At 31.8% G+C, this 19,898-nt stretch overlaps 1 long non-coding RNA gene across 1 annotated transcript; it reads right to left on the bottom strand.

The window, feature by feature from the left end:
- Positions 1 to 8,050: 8,050 nt before the first annotated feature.
- Positions 8,051 to 19,478, bottom strand: LOC132751786 (uncharacterized). The gene is made up of 3 exons (XR_009628728.1): positions 19,383 to 19,478; positions 12,102 to 12,224; positions 8,051 to 8,253 (listed from the first exon to the last, which is right to left on the bottom strand). It is a non-coding gene; the product is annotated as an uncharacterized LOC132751786 (long non-coding RNA).
- Positions 19,479 to 19,898: the final 420 nt, after the last annotated feature.

The following is a 19,898-nucleotide window of genomic DNA, read 5'->3' as shown; positions in this document are numbered from 1 at the left end:
GTTCATTATGACTTTTGATTGGCATGCTAGAGATTAATAAATAAATACTTTTTTTTTCCTGCAAAAATTGAAGAGCATAACATATTTTAACAGGGGTGAAACATAAAACTTTTATACATAAATATATATAGTATATTATACATAAGAAAGGGAATAACACATTTTAAACCCAAAATTTGGTAACCCAATTTAGCATCTTTAAAAAAAAAAACCCAAAATAACAAAATAAAATTTTAAACCCTTCCCAATTTGTTTTCATGAGGTTTTAAATTTGTCTTAAATGAAAATTTATTTACTTATAAAGGGATCGAAATATTGCTCAAGAGGTAAGTATCAAAGGGGAAAAAAAACAGTTATCAAGGTTTTCATATATTCCCCCAGGAGGTAAGTATCAAATGAAAAGGGGCCCCAAAAAAATTTTACTGGGATACTGAAACAGACAAATATAAATTAGTTTTACTTTTTTAAGATTTTTATCCTTATAACATTAGGGTTTTTCATTTTCTGTCATATTTGACAAAATCCATGCGGACGAAAACGAAAACGTTATAGACTGATGAGATGAAAATTTACTTTGATTTTATTGTTTTATATAAATATAGTTATATTTTTTAGATTTTGGTTTCCCAAATTTTGTAAATTTTTTACAAGTCCTGTTTTAGGTATTTTTTACACCGAGTAAATTTCCCGGCTTTTTGTTCTTTTATAGAGACCTGGAACTCTATAAATTTCACAGTCCCCTCCAGGTTCCAATCTTTTCTGTTTGTGCGGATTTTTAAGAGATTACGAAAAAAGGAAAACCTTCCCAAACTTCCCTTTTTTTAATTGCCCCCCAAAGGGGGTTTTAAATTTTGTCATTTTTTCCCAAGAGGGCCCCTTAAAGGGCCGGAAACATTGCCAGGAAAAATTTGTTTTCCTCATGGTTAAAACCCAAAAAAGGGGTCTATAAATTCCTTCCTTATTTCCGCATTTCCCTTTCAATAAAACGGGTTTTCCCAAAAACCAACCCCTTAAATTTAATTAAAGGTTTTTGGCAGTATTTGTAATGCTAAAGCCGAAAAAGTAATTTTCCTTTGCAATTTCAAAGGGGAAATTTACCCCCCACTTTCTTAATATGAGTAAAAGGACATTTTAAAAATTTTAAATTTTTCTGCAATGGGTCTGTATACACCGATTTTTAAATTTCCACGACTCTGTTTTGTCAAAGTTCAAAACTTTATCAGTCCCCCGTAATAAAACACTTGTTTTGCCAAATAGGGCCCAAGGCAGACGACAAAATTGGTTTTAAAGGGAAATTTAGCTTTTTTGTAGTTTTTTTAATTTTCTTAAATTTACTTTTAAAATATTTTTTGAACGTAATGCAAATTTGGATGTATGGCTTTTTAAATGTTTGCAAAAAACTTAACAAAAAAAGCGGTTGCAGACAAATCAAGGTGTCCGAATGTCTGAGCTGAGTAAACTTTTCCTTTAACTCAAAACCCCTTTGGGGGGGGCCCTTTTTGGTACGACTGACGGTAGGTTTCTGGATGTTTTTGGGGATTATAGAGCTGGGGGGAATGCCACTATTAACATACAAACCCAATTTCCCACGTAGTTTGTTGCAGCTCAAAAAACAATTTCTTTTTTCGCCCTTTATACTTTTCACTTTTCAAATTGCCCAAGTGAGTGTAAATTTCACCTCAAAAATTACGCTCACCCCCAATTTATAAAATTTTTCTATCCTCACCCCCCTAAACCTTTTTTGAAGACTATGATCCCACATTTTCCCCCGCTTTGGGGTTTCTGTATCCCCACTGCGAATTTACTCATAACATTTTTTCTAACATTTTTTCCTACCCCCCTTGGAAAACGATACTAAAAACATACCCATCTGCAACGGTTGGGGGCCCAAAGGGTTTTAATATTATACATAAAAAAGCCATAATCATTTCCCTTCCAATTGTTTTATTAATCCGTTATATAGACGAGGTAGCAGAGGGGGAGTTTTTTTTCCCCCCAAATACGGGTTTCCCTTTTAAAAAAACAGGGAAGCGGGTGAAATATTAACCCTTTTTAGGGTCTAAAAACAACTAGTAGCGTTTTCTATACATTTCCCGGTTTGAGATAAGCGATTTTTTGTAAAAATGTTACATTCTATAAGTTTTAAAAAAATAATCCTTGGTGCCATCCCATTTCAAAACGCTTTTCCCCATCCAAGAAACATACGTATATTTTCCCAAAAAAGTGTTCCCGGGAAAAAAATTTACACCCCTTCGTAAAGGCACGAACGAGGGTCTTTCGGGAACAACCCAGTTGTTCCGGGAAAGCCGCCCTGTTGCATATTTAACGTACGAAAAATAGGGTCCTTAAAATTCGGGGGATAAAAAGGGAAGGGGTTCATAAACTTTAAGTATAAAACCGACGAAAGATTTGATAGCCCGATAATTATCCGGGTTATTTTTTGCCCTTTTTTACCTCCCCCTTTTGTAACGTTTTATAAAGCCACGCTTAAGCTTATCGGGAATATATTCCTAAGCGGGGCATTAAAATTTAAAAGGTTTTGGGCCCAAAAATCAAAAAACAATGTCTTTAGCATAAAAACAAAAAGTTCATTTAAAAAACCCCAATCTTCGCCCCCATGCTTTTCCTTTTTGGGAGGGAAAATGATAGCAGGGACACTTCTTTGGGTAAAAAAAACGTAAAAATTTTTTTTAGGGGCAAATTACTAAGAGGTTTTATCCCCCAAATACATACCGTCTGTTTGAATCTGTCCTCAAAATCCGGTTTATTCGGTGGGATGATAAAGGGTTTTTTAAAAAAACGTCCCAAAATGCTCTTGAGTTTTTTACCCGGGTTCCCCTATAACCTCATTTACAAATTTTAAATCCGGAGCCCACCTTTTCATTGTTTTCTGGGAAATTTTTTTGGAAAATTTAAAATGCTTCCCCAAATTTTGGGTTTGAATCCCACCCTTCCCGGGGTTTTTGCCAATTCTGATCCATTATTTTTGATGCCCCAGCTGCTACAATTTTTCATCATTGTCTAAATATTTCGTTTGGCCCATTTATTTTCAACATTAACTTATTTGATTTTTCACCACGTGGTTTTTTCTTCACGGGGCAACCCCTTTATCCCCCAAAACTTTCAAATTTTTTTAAAGGAAGTTTTCGATTCGACATTCCAAAAAGGTTTCAAATGTTTCTTAAAAAATTTTTTTCGGTAAAGTTGTGATGCACCCTTTTCCAAAACTTTCTTTTGTGAAAGGGAGTATACGCCCATATCAACTCCTCCACATTTATTTTTAATAAATTTTAAAAGATCTTTATCGGATGAAAAAAAGGGCCGAAAAGTTCTATTTCTCTCATCTGAAGCTTTTTCCCAATTTATATTATATAAATTTGAAAATGTTTTTTTAAAATCAAAATAAAAATTCAATTTCACATAAAAAAGAAGCTTTTAATCGGCCCGTGTCTAAAAAACATTTAAAAAATCATCATCTAATATTTCAACAAAATGATACTAAATCTAAGACTCCTACTGTTAGACATACATAAAACTATCAATGTATGATAAATATTATCGTTATGAGACATATGAGTTACTGGGCACACTAAACAAAAATCGGCAGCGTATTCACAGCACAATAGATTACAATCAAAACATAAATCGCAACAACAACATACGACGAAAAATTGGTCGGGCATTGCATTCACTGTGCATTATAATCGGCAATGAATACAGTCAACACAAAGCCGTGATTGTGAATACATGTTATACAAATCGGTTTCAATTTATTAATTGTAAGTTGAAAATGCAAAGTTTTGAATGGTTACTGATGGCCGCAAAATATATCTGAAAAATAAAACCTATATTGGTTATTTGAGATCTGCACTTGAATACCAGCGATCCTATCATCATCAATACATAGAGGTGTTACACTATTGTCAAATCGTATTGTCACCCTCCTTTACCAGATCGTAATCTCCACTATTTTACAAAACCTGTATTGATAATTATATAATCCCATGCTTATTACTATCAATAAAATGTTAAATCGTGGGACATTAAGCCAGTGCTTTGAAACTCCACAAAAAAGTCAATATGTCATGTTTAAGAATACCGCTGAGATATGAGGCACTTGACATTAACCCCGTTGCATTCCAAGTCATTATGTTAATACCCATTTTATAATTTGTTACACATTATTAAATAGTAGCCATACTGAAATGACATTTATTGGATAACAGTTAGTTCAATATCACTTAGAATGCGATAACGATTTGATGTTTACTGTTTTCCCGCACATTAAAACTGTGACGACCGAAACGCCCTAGAAGTGTCGTTTTTCATCTGCGAACTAGAAGCGTCCGCGTTCATGTTTCTTGATCTACGGCGGGCGTCCCTTGACATCCATGGAATACATCGCACTGGTGAAGGCCAGAAACCGTTTTTCATTTTTCATTACAAGATCAGAGTATTCATCGGCTGCAATATTCAGCCGGACAAGCACTTTATTACGACTTTTACGCATGGGAAATGTCCGAATCGTAAAACCTTGGGTCCACAATCAGATTTATATCACGAAAATGAAATCCGCCATTGGATATAAAATGAACAGACGAAAGACATTGTTCATTATGAACTTTGATTGGCATGCTAGAGATTAGAATATTACTTGTTATTTCTTTATGATTGTGATTATTAATAACAACAGATATACATGTATACAATCATTTATAATCCACATGTTGTAACGGCATGATCAACACGACACTTGTGGAATTGTCCCCTTATTATGTTATCGCTTTTAGCGAAGACCTCTTCTTAAGCAGTATTCTAGTTCACACTTAGTAAAAAAAATAAGACACTGATTATTTTATCATGTTGATCATGTTGAGCATAATTGTTTATTATACAATAATTTTAATATCTATTTTAAAATAAAAATACAGATTTTATGAATATTGTTTTCCTCTCTTTTTTGTGTTATATGTGCTATTTTAATACTGAGTTTTTTTATGTTTAATACTCTTTTTTATTAAAATTGTAAAATAAATTTTAAGAATTCAATTGTCATATTGACCGACGATTATAAGTCAAAACTTAACTGGAAAAAGTCAGTAAATTATGGTTAATCCTTCAAGATATAAAATTAATTTTTTTTAAACCATGTACATGTACATTGGCAATTTTTCTTTATCATTTTTTAAATTATCAATCGATGGAATAATTCATTAAAAATCTTATTTGTAGACTTTGCATAATTCCTCGGCATCTTTTACTAAACACGAGTAACAAAATTAAATAAAAATGTTTTCAAAGTTGATATAGTGTCATATTAATACCATAAAATGTAAACTTTTTCTCAATTATTGTACATATTTATTGTTTCATCTCATATAGATAAATAAACATGCTAATTGTTTTTGTTTTTTTTTAATTGTATGTTTATGTATAATAATAATCAATAAATTTGAGAGTTGATCTATGTTTATTAATTTATTGTAAACTAAGTGACAAACATTCATTTTGGGAAAAAATTTTTTTTATCTGTAAATATTTGTTCATCAAACATCTACTCCAAAACCGGGGAGAGAGACCGATATAGTAAATCCCGGTCAAAAATAGACCGGGCGAGACCCGGAAATTACCGATAGGAGTACATCCTCTATAAATAGATTTTCGGAATGTTTAGGTCAATCAACTCATTCGCGTCCGCGCCGAAACGCAGCGCCCTTATTGAATGAAATCAGATTTTGTGAAAGGGCGACAGCACTTTCTCGAGCCTTATAGTCGGTCATAATAAAAACCGATCATTCCGATCGGCATGAGGGGCTTGATTAAAAAAAATGTATCGATATGGTAAATTGTTATTGTATTTTTAACATACCATAATAATCCACTGTGTACTAAAAATGATAAATAAAAAACCCCGAAGAGACGGAAAAAGTCATTTCATTTGAAAATGTTTGCATTGCGAAATTCCTCCAGATCGCTATTCCTTTTTTTAATGCGTTTATTTAAGGTCGCCGCCGGAAAGCCCATATGGGCGACCGTACACTCAAGTCGGGTCATCCTAGAGCGTCCCGCCGAGATTTTTCGTCGTTTTTTTCCAGCTTTACTGGTAGAGGAAGACCCCAGGTTTTTTTTTTTTTTTTTTTTTTCATGCGTTTATTTAAGGTCGCCTGCCGGAAAGTCCATATGGGCGACCGTACACTCAAGTCGGGTCATCCTAGAGCGTCCCGCCGAGATTTTTCACAGGTGCCCCTCCGGACATTATTTCAGGTACGAGCGGGCACCTGGGTAGAACCACCGACCTTCCGTAAGCAGTCCAGCTGGATGGCTTCCTCACATGAAAGATTTCGACCCGAGTGAGGATCGAACCTACAGTGGTGAGGGACCTGTGATCTCAAGTCAGCGACTTTAACCACTCGGCCACGGAGGCCCCTAGTTCGCTATTCATTGTACATATCGCGACTTGATAATAATCAAGCCACCTTCATACCGATCGGAATGATCGGCCTTTTATCATGAGCGACTAAAAGGCTCGAGAAGTTGCTGTCGTCCTTTCACAAAATCTCATTTCATTCCATAAAGGCGCCGCGCTTCGGCGCAGTCGCCAAAAAATGTGAAATACAATAGGCAGATATTATCGTGTTACTTAGATTTAGAAGTCAAGTCAATTTAACGTACTACTCAGGATGAACCTACATTTCAATCGATCTTCTACCTTCATGGTATTAAAATATCATTTCTATATATTATTCTAATGAATGTCTCACTTAGTAATTCATTAATGCTTAAAAGCCGTAAACGAAATACAAATTATTTAGAAAAAAATAAGTTTTTCAATAACCACACAAAGCGCGACATGAATACTTGCTAACAATTAGTGATTTTACGATACCTTTGCAATATCTATTGTCGCCGTTCCTGGCCGCCGACTTATACAATTAAAAAGATTTAATTATTTTTACACGTAAACCACCTTTTCGAAGGTTATCAGAATAAATAATTTTATTACCACATGATAACAAAATGGACGATAAGAAGGGGCAGGGAGCGCCTACGGAGTACCACGGCCCGCAAGATTTTGTCAATTTACCTACATATATCATCGTGTAATTTATTTTTTGAAGAATTGAATTCTCATTTGATAGCTAAATTATGTTTAGAACTAATACAATTCCTATGAGAATTTAACCTTTAATATCAAATTTGTCAAGAAATTTGTTCTGCTCTTATCGGAATATGTATTATAACATCTTTTCAGTGTAGTTATTTTATTGGTATTATAGATATTGTTTGAGCATGACCAAAATAGAATAAAGTCAAAAACATTCACATATTTATAATTATGCCTTGCTTATAAAAAGGAGCAATCTCGCAATTAAGACCACGTTTGTTTGTCTAAATAGAAGGTATTTACTGTATTTAATTTAGCAATTCTAACTATATTTTTAAACAAATGTTTGAAAAATTGAAATAAGATGCATAATCTCAATAAGACTCCGAATCCACATACATGCACACCATAACAAGAGATAACTTTGAGTTTATAGAAGATCCAAAAATTATGCATACTCTCCACAAAATCATGCATTTATACACCATGTATTATCAACAAAGATTTCTTTCTTTCTGCGTTTATGCCTTTCTCAGAATGACGAATGTACAAAAAGTGAATTAAGTTAAAGTTAAACTATGATAACAAGTTTAGTTAATTCGATAAATATGATGCTTCATATTTCTGAGGTGATACAAAATAAATGATGTGTTAAATATTTACAATTCTTTTTTTTTTGTCATTTGAATTCCCATATTTCAGTTTTAACCCTCCATTCAAATAAGAGATGTGTAAGTGACACAGAAATTAAAGTTGCTAAAGTAGTTGTCGAATATAAAACAACATTTTCATTGTCAGACAAATACATTAAATAAAAAACAATATCAACAATGCCTATGTTTGATTTGATCTGTTAATTTCATCCCTGTGCTAAAGAACAAAGCAATATTTTGAATGTTGTTTCTATTGTTGTTGTTGTTGTTGTTGTTGCTTCTTTTGCTAATGTTGGCCTCTGAAATATAAACATATTTTGGCATTTCATCCAAGGCGAAGCTCATTCCAATTCATGAAATATTTTTTAAAATTTAATTTTATTTGCAGAAACTATATAAGTTAATTCTTACTTCCTTTCCGCTTCTAATTTCATTTTCTGCATTTCCTGTTCATATCTCATTTGCTCTCGTTCCTTTTCTTGTTCAAATTTCGCTCTGTAATTACAAGATTAAATGTTTCTCTACTAGCATGAAACAATGGAAAGAAAATATCCTTTTCATCATAGCTGTTTGCATTAAATTAGATATTATATTATTAAGTAGTTTGTTGATTTTACTCTAAATTTCTATTTGCAATATTCCATATGTGACTCTTTCAATAATGCTGCAAATACTGTGTAGGATAACAACAAATTATAAAAATAGTAATAGGGACACCTAAAAAATATACTAAAAAATAAAAGTTGTCTTTGAAATGGTCAGCTGTGTACTGTATACATTTAGAAGATCTGAATGAAATGCTACAAAGACGAATGTCTTTTTAGACGTGCGAAGTTGTTGTAAATTAAAGGGCTGTACGACACGAAAATTCTATTACGTTCGTATTAGTATACTGTTACAGGACGTACGTTTCAATTAATGTCATAATGTGCGAGGAATCCAACATGCGTCCTTACTTATATATAGAAAGCGTTGCTCGTAATAGCTTATCATAACGCCTTGAACTTTAATTAAATATATCCCAATTAAACGATATGTAAACAAATAATAAGCAAGTAACCAACTATAAAACATCAAATTGAGCATAAAGTAGTATATAAGACATGAGACCCGTTACCAAACCTAACCAAGATAAAACAGCACACTTGTGACCTCGCTTTACTATATAAATTGGCGGCTATTTAAGTTTTGAAACCATGTCCGCATAGCACTATCCAAAATCATATCAAAAGAAAATAAGAACCGGTTGAGCCGGGTGATGCTCTCCGATAAGGTTTTGAACACAGGAAAGTATAAAAAATGAACAAAGGGCAAACACTCCAAAATAAGGCAAGATGAAGTTATGTTTTTTTGCACTGCATTTCTATTCAATGAGATCTATCTATCTATCTATCTATCTATCTATCTATCTATCTATCTATCTATCTATCTATCCTATCTATCTATCTATCTATCTATCTATCTATCTATCTATCTATCTATCTATCTATCTATCTATCTATCTATCTATCTATCTATCTATCTATCTATCTATCTATCTATCTATCTATCTATCTATCTATCTATCTATCTATCTATCTATCTATCTATCTATCTATCTATCTATCTATCTATCTATCTATCTATCTATCTATCTATCTATCTATCTATCTATCTATCTATCTATCTATCTATCTATCTATCTATCTATCTATCTATCTATCTATCTATCTATCTATCTATCTATCTATCTATCTATCTATCTATCTATCTATCGATCTATCTATCGATCTATCTATCTATCTATCTATCTATAAATTTTCCTGATGATATCTCTTATAGTTTCAGAGTTAAATCCCGGACAAAAGTCCAAGTAAAAGAATGAACAAATGGCAATAACTCCAAAAAATAGACAAGGCTTTGTTTATGTTCTTTAAGCATTGCAGTTCTATCCAATGATATCTAGCTTCGTACAAAGTTTCATGTTGATATCTCTAATAGTTTTAGAGTTATGTCCCGGAAAAAAGTCAAAAATTAAAAGTAAACAAAGTGAAATAACTTCAAAATAAGGCAAGGCATAGTTATGATTCTTTAGCACTGCACTTCTTCCCAATGAGACCTCTTTATCTACAAAGTTTCATGTTTATATCTTTTATAATTTTTAGTAATGTACCAGACAAATTTCAAAGTGTCAAAATGAACAAAAGGCAATAACTCCAACATAAGGTAAGACAGAGTTACGGTTTTTGTGCATTGCAAACCTACTTAATAAGATCTACAAAGTTTCATGTTGATACCTCTTATAGTTTTAGAGATATGTCCCGGACAAAGTTCACAGTGTGAAAATAAACAAGGGGGAATTATTCAAAACATAGGCAAGGCAGAGTTACCGTTCTTATGCACTGGACACCTACTCAATGAGATCTATCTATCTACAAAGTTTCAGGTTGATACCTCTTATAGTGTTAGAGTTATGACCCGGACAAAGTTCAAAGTGTAAAAATTAACAAAGGGGAATAATTAAAAAATTAGGCAAGGCAGAGTTACGGTTTTTGTGCACTGCACACCGACTTAATGAGATCTATCTACCTACAAAGTTTCATGTTTATACCTTTTAGATTTTTAAGAGTTATGTCCGGGACAAAGTTCAAAAAGTAAAATAAACAAAATGGGATAATTTAAAAAATTAGGGAAGGCAGAGTTACGGTTCTTGTGCACTGCACATCTACTTAATAAGATATATCTACCTACAAATATTCATGTTGATACCTCTTATAGTTTTAGAGTTATGTCCCGGACATTGTTTAAAGTGTTAAATAAACAAAGGGGAATAATTAAAAAAGAAGGCAAAGCAGGGTTACGGTTCTTGTGCACTGCAGACCTACTCATTTAGATCTATCTACCTACAAAGTTTCATGTTCATACCTCTGATACTTTTAGAGTTATGTTCCGGACAATGTTCAAAGTGTAAAATAAACAAAGGGGGATAATTCAAAAATTAGGCAAGGCAGAGTGACGGTTCTTGTGCACCTACTCAATAAGATCTATCTACCGACAAAGTTTCATGTTGATACCTTTTGTTGTTTCAAAGTTTTGTCCCGGACAAGAAAAGCAGACGGACGGACGGACAAGGCGGCGACTATATGCTCCCCAGAAACTTTTCGGGGAGCATAAAATACAAAAGTTTAAAGATAAACAGGTTCGGCTTTGCAGCCGGAAAACATATGCAAGTTAATCAGTTTTAATTCAACCGAGTATTTGTTTTAAATATACATGTACTTCTAAATAATCAAGGATTTTCGCGATACCTGGTAAAGAATATTTTGTTTTACATGAAAACCAACAATTGTTGTATTCGTTCTATGCTTTTAACACTTAATTGGATAGAGTTCAGTAGTTAGCATTACCAAAAATAAATTGACCAAACGGTTCTTGACGAACGCTAAATATAATTAACATCAACCTTTACTAAATATTCAAATATGTGCTATGTTTGGTCAGTAAGTATATAAGTAAAAATGACTTCCCATACACAAATTCATAATATGTTTTGGCCAGTTTGAAACTATATTTGGATAAATTTTCTGTGAAATTATTCAAATGTAATTCCAACGTCAACTAAAACTACTAATTTATGATTTTTCGTATAAATTTAGTAAAGAGGTAGTTCGGCTAAAGTGATACTAAAATCCATAATATATTTCAATAACTAAATTGTAAAAATAAAAGTTCACTATTGTTTTTGTTTAGTGCCGCTCATTGTTTTTTTCATTTAGAGAATATGCTATATTTCAGTTTGGGACCATACGCCGCTTTTCATGGAATGGCATGCGTCATATTGAAGGTTGCATGATAACCGCCGTACAAATACTTCTGCAGATGTTTCTAAATTCAAAATGTTACAAATTCCGTGTTTAAATGTTGAATTCTGAATAAGCCAGTGCTAGCGGGCGTGGACGGTAACTTGCACTTTTTATCCTTTATTTCACCGTCCATGAACAGGCTGAATCAACCTGAGCCTGCAACATTTTGAATCGTTCTTCGGGTATTTCGGGTATTTCGCTTTGCTTAATTTTTAGTTAGAAATTGCAATTTAGTCATATACAATAAGAAGCGAATAAACATTAACCATAATAATATCAAATATTTGCTTTGTTATTAAGGAGGGACTGTAATAGATAAATTTTAAAATGAGTTTGATTCATAATGATTAACAATTCACTGATACGTTTTCGCCGCTTCTTTCCACTGATGCATTTTTATGCAATTTCGTGAAAAAATGTAATCTAATTGAAACCTTTTACGATCTGACAGAATTGCTTTCGAACAAGGAATATCAAAAGAATTATTTCTTAGGTACTTACTTTTCTGATTCCATTTGATTGCACTGGTACATCTCTGTCTTCGAGCTATGACTATGATTGCTGTTACAGTAATAGTAGCCCATGAACACGTGTCTAGCCATTTTTCGGTGTATGCGACTGTAACTGATGAATAAAACTAGCTTAAAAGTTGCATGCGTTTACTGATCTCTACTATACTTTCGACAAAGATGTTTAATTTATGAACAGAACTATTCTGTTATCTTCTTATTAAACCGCTTCTTATCAATTAATTGGAATATTAAACTTCAAAACAGTGAAAGCACATTAGAACGTCATTATTAATACATATGTATTTTAAACAACAATTTTTTAATACAATTGCAGGAAAACGATTTTTAATAATGAAAAAATGATAGCAAAAGTTCAAGTTTTTTTAAGTTCTTTCTAGAAACGATTTCTTTTTGTGCTTTAAATTTATGTCCGTCTTAATCTTTGTATTTGTTCTTGTGTATAGTTTGTAAACATGTTTTCGTTTCTATATATAATAATGTTTCAATGATGTCATTTAATAATGTTAATCAACCCTTTTGCCCTTTGCTTAAATTGTTTTTTTAATGAGAAATTAATGTTCTTAAATAGTTTCGAAGAGCAATAAAAAATCATAAAACTAATTCCTTAAAATATCAAACTTTTGGATCCAAAGAAATTATTTGCTGATATTTGATCTTATTCAATAGGGTATAGTGTATTTGCTTTTATGATAAATAATTTAAATATCAGTAAATTACTGATTAAAAATATCACTATAAATGTATAAAATCGTCAATTTTATGTATGGTATAGAGGATATTTGTTTAGTTCAGTGTAAGATAAGAATATATTTCACCGAGTGAGCACCAAAAGATATATTTCACGAGTGGCGCAGCCACGAGTGAAATATGAACTTTTGGTGTTCACAAATTTTCTTTTTATTACATGCAAAGAAACGTTTTAAAAAGACACTAAACCTAATACTGAATGAAAAGCGCGCCAAATAATAATACAACGTGACATCATTTACGACGTCACGTTATTAAGTTGGTACCCAGTACTGTGCACGCTGGTATTTCACTGAAACAACGTAAGGGGCTTAAATTAAAAACCGTGAAATTATTAAAGTGGTAATTTCACTGTTTCAAACAGTGAAATTATCAATTTTATTTTAGTTATATTTAGAGGATATTTGTTTGTTTTGCATGTAAACTTGAAATATAGATTCACTGAGTGAACACCAGATGCAATATTTTCACGAGTGGCGTAGCCACGAGTGAAAATATAATAGCTGGTGTTCACGAATAAAATATACTTCAATCTAATATTTAAAACAAATAAATTTTCTTTTTATTTCATGCATTTTAAGTGATTTTAAGTATTTTTTACTGATTTTGCCGCGTAACGTCGCGCATTCTCCTTTGTGACGTCATCACATCGTGACGTCACATCATCAATTTTGAAATATAGTTCTGTTAAATTTCTCTAACTTTGTTACATTTTTAACATGATGTATGGTGACATCGACTTTCTTTTCCTAAAGAAGCAAAATTTACGTATAACAGCATTTATTTCTGCCTGTTATTCCATTTAGTTTGATTTTCTTTTCATCCGCATTCAGATATATAGTCCGGCTACTGTGAAAATTATATTTTATAAATTTCACTAGTGGTTTATCAGAATAAAATAATCTGATATATTACAATAAAACACTGGAAAGCATGAAATAAATTTCTATAAACCACCGAAAAGCATGTAATAAATGTATGATGTAAATATTATATGTTATTTTGGTTTTGGAGTGATATATGTGGATATATTACCTGCTAAGATTTTATATCACCCGAGCCGTTAGGCGAGGGTGATATTTTATCTTGGCAGGTAATATATCCACATAAAATATATCACTCCAAAACCAAAATAATAATTTTATTACCTTTCCCCTCCCGAGTTAAGAAATCATTGTTGTTTCAAATGAAACGTCAAAATAAGATTCCCTTTAGGATACCCCTTCATCACAACATGACGTCACATAAATACATGACGTATTTTTCCCGTGCCTAACGAATGTAAACAAGGGAAAAGGAGTAGTCTATTGAACCCACTTTTTTGTAATTAATATCAAGCTTTCACAAGGTCATATTTGTTTTCAATACTGATGAGAATATGTATCATTACTTTACTTTGGTAAACATATATCATTTGACAGTTAAAAAGTGCTTGTAAATCGGAATTTACATCGCGTAAAATCGGACCGTACGCGCATCACCTCAGCGCATGTTGTTTACAACGTGGAATACCCAACGGGGAAATTTAGTGTGTACATTACCCGTCTGGCTCGGTAATATCAATTTCTTTCGGGTGATCAATAACCAATCAAAATGGCGGAAAAAATCTGGAAGGGTAATAAATATGTATATATGTTTCTTTTTTTGTTTACTTTAACGTCGTACTAACAAAGTGGATACATAAACTAACGAATTAAATGATACTGGTCAGCAAATGTCACAAAAAATATACATCATGTATTGAATTGCTAGCTAAAACATATTGTTATTTTCCGATCAGGTTGTTTTGTTTACAACAGATATAAATAGTCTACAAACTCAAGTGACTTTAATTTCAAGATATTTCTGTAAAGTAACTGGGGACTGGAAATCAATGTTGCTCAAAATAAAGTATGTGTTTATGAAAAACTTAAAACTACGAGAAACATTTCTATTAAAATTAATGATGAATCCGTTGAATATGTATCCACTTATTTTGGGAGTAACATTTTCATGCACGGGTGACTTTAAAATAGCCAATTAAAGGTTTTGTCTGAATAAGCTTTGAAAAATCTAAATCATAATCTTTTATTTGTGTTTAAGTTAAAATTGTTGAATTTGTTATACGTATAAGCAACATTACCACTTTTTGATAGTATATAGATTTTACTTAATGACTCAGAGATTTGGGGCGCATTTGATTGCAAAGAAGTTGACCAATTACATATCAAATTTTGTAAAAATATTGTTGTTGAAAAGGAAATCGAACAACGCAGTTCTCAGAGAACTTGGAAGATTCCCGTTAAATAGTTTGTCTAGAAAGAACATTAAAATATTGACTAAAAATAAAAAAACAACTCGTACAACAATTGTTTAGTATTTAAAGTATTCAAAATAATAACTTTAGAAGACTACAAATATACACACATTAATTTAATAATTATGGTTTTCAAATTGTATAGAGAATTTTGAAAATGATATAAAGCTTTTGGACCGGAGTACCACTTTCATGTATTTTGTCCATCATACATAGATTTAAGAGTCAAATAAAGATTTGAATATTATTTTCAAAATCTAATATTGAGTTATGACAAATATAAAAACAAAACATTTATATCCTTGAGGCAATATTTTGAGGGATGCACTGAAGACGCAAGAAACAATTATAGAAAAACTTAGGAGTTAACCTATCAGGATTCAAACACAATATGTGGTTTTCTGTGCATAACGATCACTAAATGCAGCGTTTTTCTTTTGTTATATTTATTACTTTGTCTTTGCCATACCATATTTATATTTATGTTTATATTGCCAATGGCAGATATCTGCCAAATTGTAAAAATTTGATTGGTTAAATTAGAATTATTCATTGTTAAGTTAAGCGGAATTGTCTATATATTGACTGCTATAATGGTGATTGACCAACAGTTGATATTTGAAAATCTTTAGGATTAAATATAGTCCTGACCTTAATATAAAAAGATTGCCCCCTCTTTTTAGCTCACCTGAGTAAGTTCAGGGTGAGCTTTAAGGATCGTTGAATGTCCGTAGTTCGTCGGACGTCGTCCTTCCTCTGTCGTCCGTAATCCGTCGTTCGTCTAACACTCTAGTTGTCACTTTTTTGTAACAATCGTCATCAAACTTAGTCAGGATGCTAGTCTAGGTAATTGCTCACCTAAGTTCGTACATGGGTCATCTCGGATGTCAAACTAGATCACAGGAGCTAAAAATATATAAATCTTGTTAATACTCTAGTGGCTACTGTTTTTATCCAAATATTCTGGAAATTGGTTTTCAAGTTTGTTTTGATGATTTCTAGATCAAGTGTGAAAAAGAGTCACCTGAGGTCATTAACTAAGTCACACTGGCCAAATATGGAAAAACTTTTTTAACCTGGTCAGGATGCTTGACTTAGTAATTGCTTGGATAAATGAGTCAGGAGAGCAATCTAGGGCCATCTTGAGCCTCTTGGTATATAATGAAACTTTACAGGTAATTTAAGATGGATATTTACAGAATTTCTTTTGGTCACGTGTGTAATTTATCGTTCATGCATTGCAAATAATAAAATTGAAAGGAAAATATTGACATTAACCTCTTCACTTACTATATACCCTTGGATGGGCATGATGTCACTTATATATGGAAAAAATTTTCTTTACTTATGACTATGTACAAACATGTTTAAACCAATATCTTCTATATATCATTAATATTGATTGAAAAAAAGACACGCAGTAAAAGATAATGCATAATGTACATGCAAACGTATTTTTCTTTGACCAAACGTTTTCATAAAATGAATACTTAATAATATTTATACTTTATGTATATCAAACAAAAGTGAAAAATAAAGTGAAAAATAAGGCACAAGTTTGTCAACAAAATCTAATATTCAAAGCTATGAATTCAGGGTAATAGTCCTAACTACTTTGCAAAAACAATCTCTGAGTTGAAATAGGTTAAGTAAAGCCTAATACGTCTTAGTCTTATGACAACATTTTACATCGGTTTTTATTTTGTAAACTCTATACTGTCTATTATTAGATGAAAAAATTCAATTACAAACTGATAAAACATACAACCAGGGTATCCCTGATAAACACTGACAAGATAGTTATATTTCGCTTCTTACTACTGTTAACTTCCCTTTCCCTTTCAATGTCAACATTCCGAACAGCTTGCTCTTTAAATTGTTATTGCAACATGGTTTCAGAAATCTTATTTTGTCACTTAAGTCAAAAAATAAATTCCCAACTCAAATCTAGACCGACCATCAAGCTTGTTAATTGAATATTGTGTAAATTTGGAATGATGTTAAAATTATCAATCCAAAGTTTATTAGTGTAAACGATTGAAATAAAAGTAGTTTGTGTTTAAGACTTTTAATGTAGAAAATATTTCTAGAAGTAGTAGGGCAAAGATTTAAAGATAATATCGTCAAAATTGTTCACCATGACCATTATGCCCTAGAACTACGTATAGCAGTTTTCAAGACTGAAGAATGTCTAGATCACATTACATTTAATAACTTATTGTTTTTCATTGATAAGATTAAGAGTGCCTTCTCCCAGACTGCAAATGGGTGTCATCTTTAGATATTCAATAGTTCAATGTTCTATTTGTTTCTATAATTACAAAAAAAAGAAAACATTATGTCATTCTGATAAACAGTTATAGTATATGAAACTCGTTAGTAACGGGGGTATAACACTGATTGGAGCGACATCTCGTGATGTTTCTGAAAAAAAATTGTCTCGGACTAACGGCCTCGCCATTTTTTTTAGCAGAAACACCCCTGGATGTCGCCCCAGCCCATTGTTATATCCTCGTAACTAATTCAATTCATGTACTATAACTATTACATATTTCACCTTACATATTTTCATATTACATGTTCAATGTTATATATAATGTACTGCTTTTTGTGATCTTGCATATGTTTGTTATTTAATCATTCTCTTCAATTCTGGATAGAAAGTATCTATCTATCTATCTACATAGAAAGTAAGAATTTAATAATATATGTGAGTCACCATTAAAGGCTTTCTTTCTATTGTCATATAACTTTATACGTTTCTATGACAAAATTTATACCTTTTAGAAATTAAGATATCCATTGAATATCTAAAGATGACACCCGCCTCATTAAATTTAGATAAAGGTAATGCATACTACTTCCTATTTTGCTGCAACCATTTACATGTAATTTGTTTCGGCAGACCGATAGCATAATTAATTTATGTTCTCTAGAACTGCCAGGAATAATGTATACATGAAGAAATCATGCTTAGATATTAAATTAAAAGCGTACTTTTATCCTGTCAGTAAATGCTCTACATCAAGTATGTTTTCAGTCATTCCAATGAAATGGAAAAAAAAAACAACAATCAAACAAACCCAAAAACCCAAACAAACACAAAAAAACCTCACAAGAAACGGAGGTAAGAAAACTATCTCTTGAACTAAAAATACACTCTTAACCACCGTTATATAACCAAATGTGTATGCAAATGATACGCGTACTATGCTTCATAATGATTTACACACTTATTGACTAATAAAGTACGCTAAAACAGGCCGTAATTTAGCACAAGAAACACACTGGCAGTAACAAAAGTTATCATAAGAACTCCAGGACATATTTTGAGTTATCACAAGAACTCCGTGACATTTGAAAAATCGGGTATAAATTTATTAGCCAGGGCTTTATGTTTGCAACTCTGCATTATAATTATGTAATTATGTATAGCAACGAAGAAGATCACAAATGAAAAGATCAATATGTACAAATGAGCAAGTAATTTGGAAATTTTACTCAAAACTATTAATTTTTCTATAAAAAGGCGATGGAAAATGGAATAAAAGGTTTTTCTGAAACATTATACAATATGTAGGGCAAGCTTAATTATCAAAGTTTAATTTAGCACCCCAAACTCCCCATTTAAAGGTAAAAATGACCATTTTTCACGTGAGTTCTCCAAGTAAATAGAAAAGTTTTCCACAGAAATCCGTAACGTTTTACAGGAACTCCGTGACAGTTATCATAAGAACATGTCGAAATTTCCGAGTCCCGGGATGTATTGACCGGTCAAAGTCTATTACCCGGGACCCGGATTCCATAAGTTTGTCAAATTCCCGCCAGAAATGGTCTTCTGTCTAAATCCCCGTATATATAAAATATTGACAAGTGAATAAATACAATATGTGTATACAGATAGTTAAGTTGTCTATAATTGTTGAAAAATTTAGGTGCCTGTATGTGTGCTATTGTTTGGCATTTTACCAGGAAGGGCTTATTGCCTAAAGAAAAATTTAACTTGCTAAACTTTTAATTATCGGTTAAACATCTCATGAATTTTGGACAACGCCAGAATCAAGTTTAACAGATGGTTAAACCCTACTTTGTAAGACATGCAGTATTAATGGTTTGAGCAAAGCTTTTTTCAAATAGCTAACAAAGTTAATTTCGAATGTTTTGTTTCTTTTATTTTATATATGAATTTAAATACTTAATACTCACTTTTAATTTTTTATTATTCCTTATAAATTCGAAAACTTATTTAAAGAAATTTAATTACATTTAAAATACCTCGCAAATAAGCATGCGGTTAAAAACAGATATAATCTAGTCGTATGAAATATATCCCATACAAATATATAGTAAAAAATGGAAACGTACAAATATTGATTGAAGTTAAATGTGGCAATCACTTGTTAAAGAAGACTCTATTTCAACAATCAAAACAGGACAAGTAACAAGAAGAAATCAATCATTCATATGACAGTTCCTACCTTTTGACATTTCAATGGTATCAAGCTTATTATAACAATTATGACGTCATCATTTTTATAACTAGAGCTGCGAGCTATTTATAGGTCCTTTTTGAATCAGTTATAGTTTCTTTGACCGAAGGCCATTTAAAAACTACTTTGACTTACTGTAACATTTACATTGAATAAATGAATATAACAAGAATTTCTATTGGTGATTTTAAAATTACAAAACGAAATCGGTGATTTCATTGGTGATTCTAGA

The sequence above is a fragment of the Ruditapes philippinarum genome, unplaced genomic scaffold (genome assembly GCF_026571515.1).
Source record: "Ruditapes philippinarum isolate M1 unplaced genomic scaffold, ASM2657151v2 ctg11914_1_1_1_1, whole genome shotgun sequence".
In the NCBI taxonomy this organism is placed as follows: domain Eukaryota; kingdom Metazoa; phylum Mollusca; class Bivalvia; order Venerida; family Veneridae; genus Ruditapes; species Ruditapes philippinarum.
The sequence above is the reverse complement of the archived record's forward strand: the minus strand, read 5'-3'. Positions and strand labels throughout refer to the sequence as shown.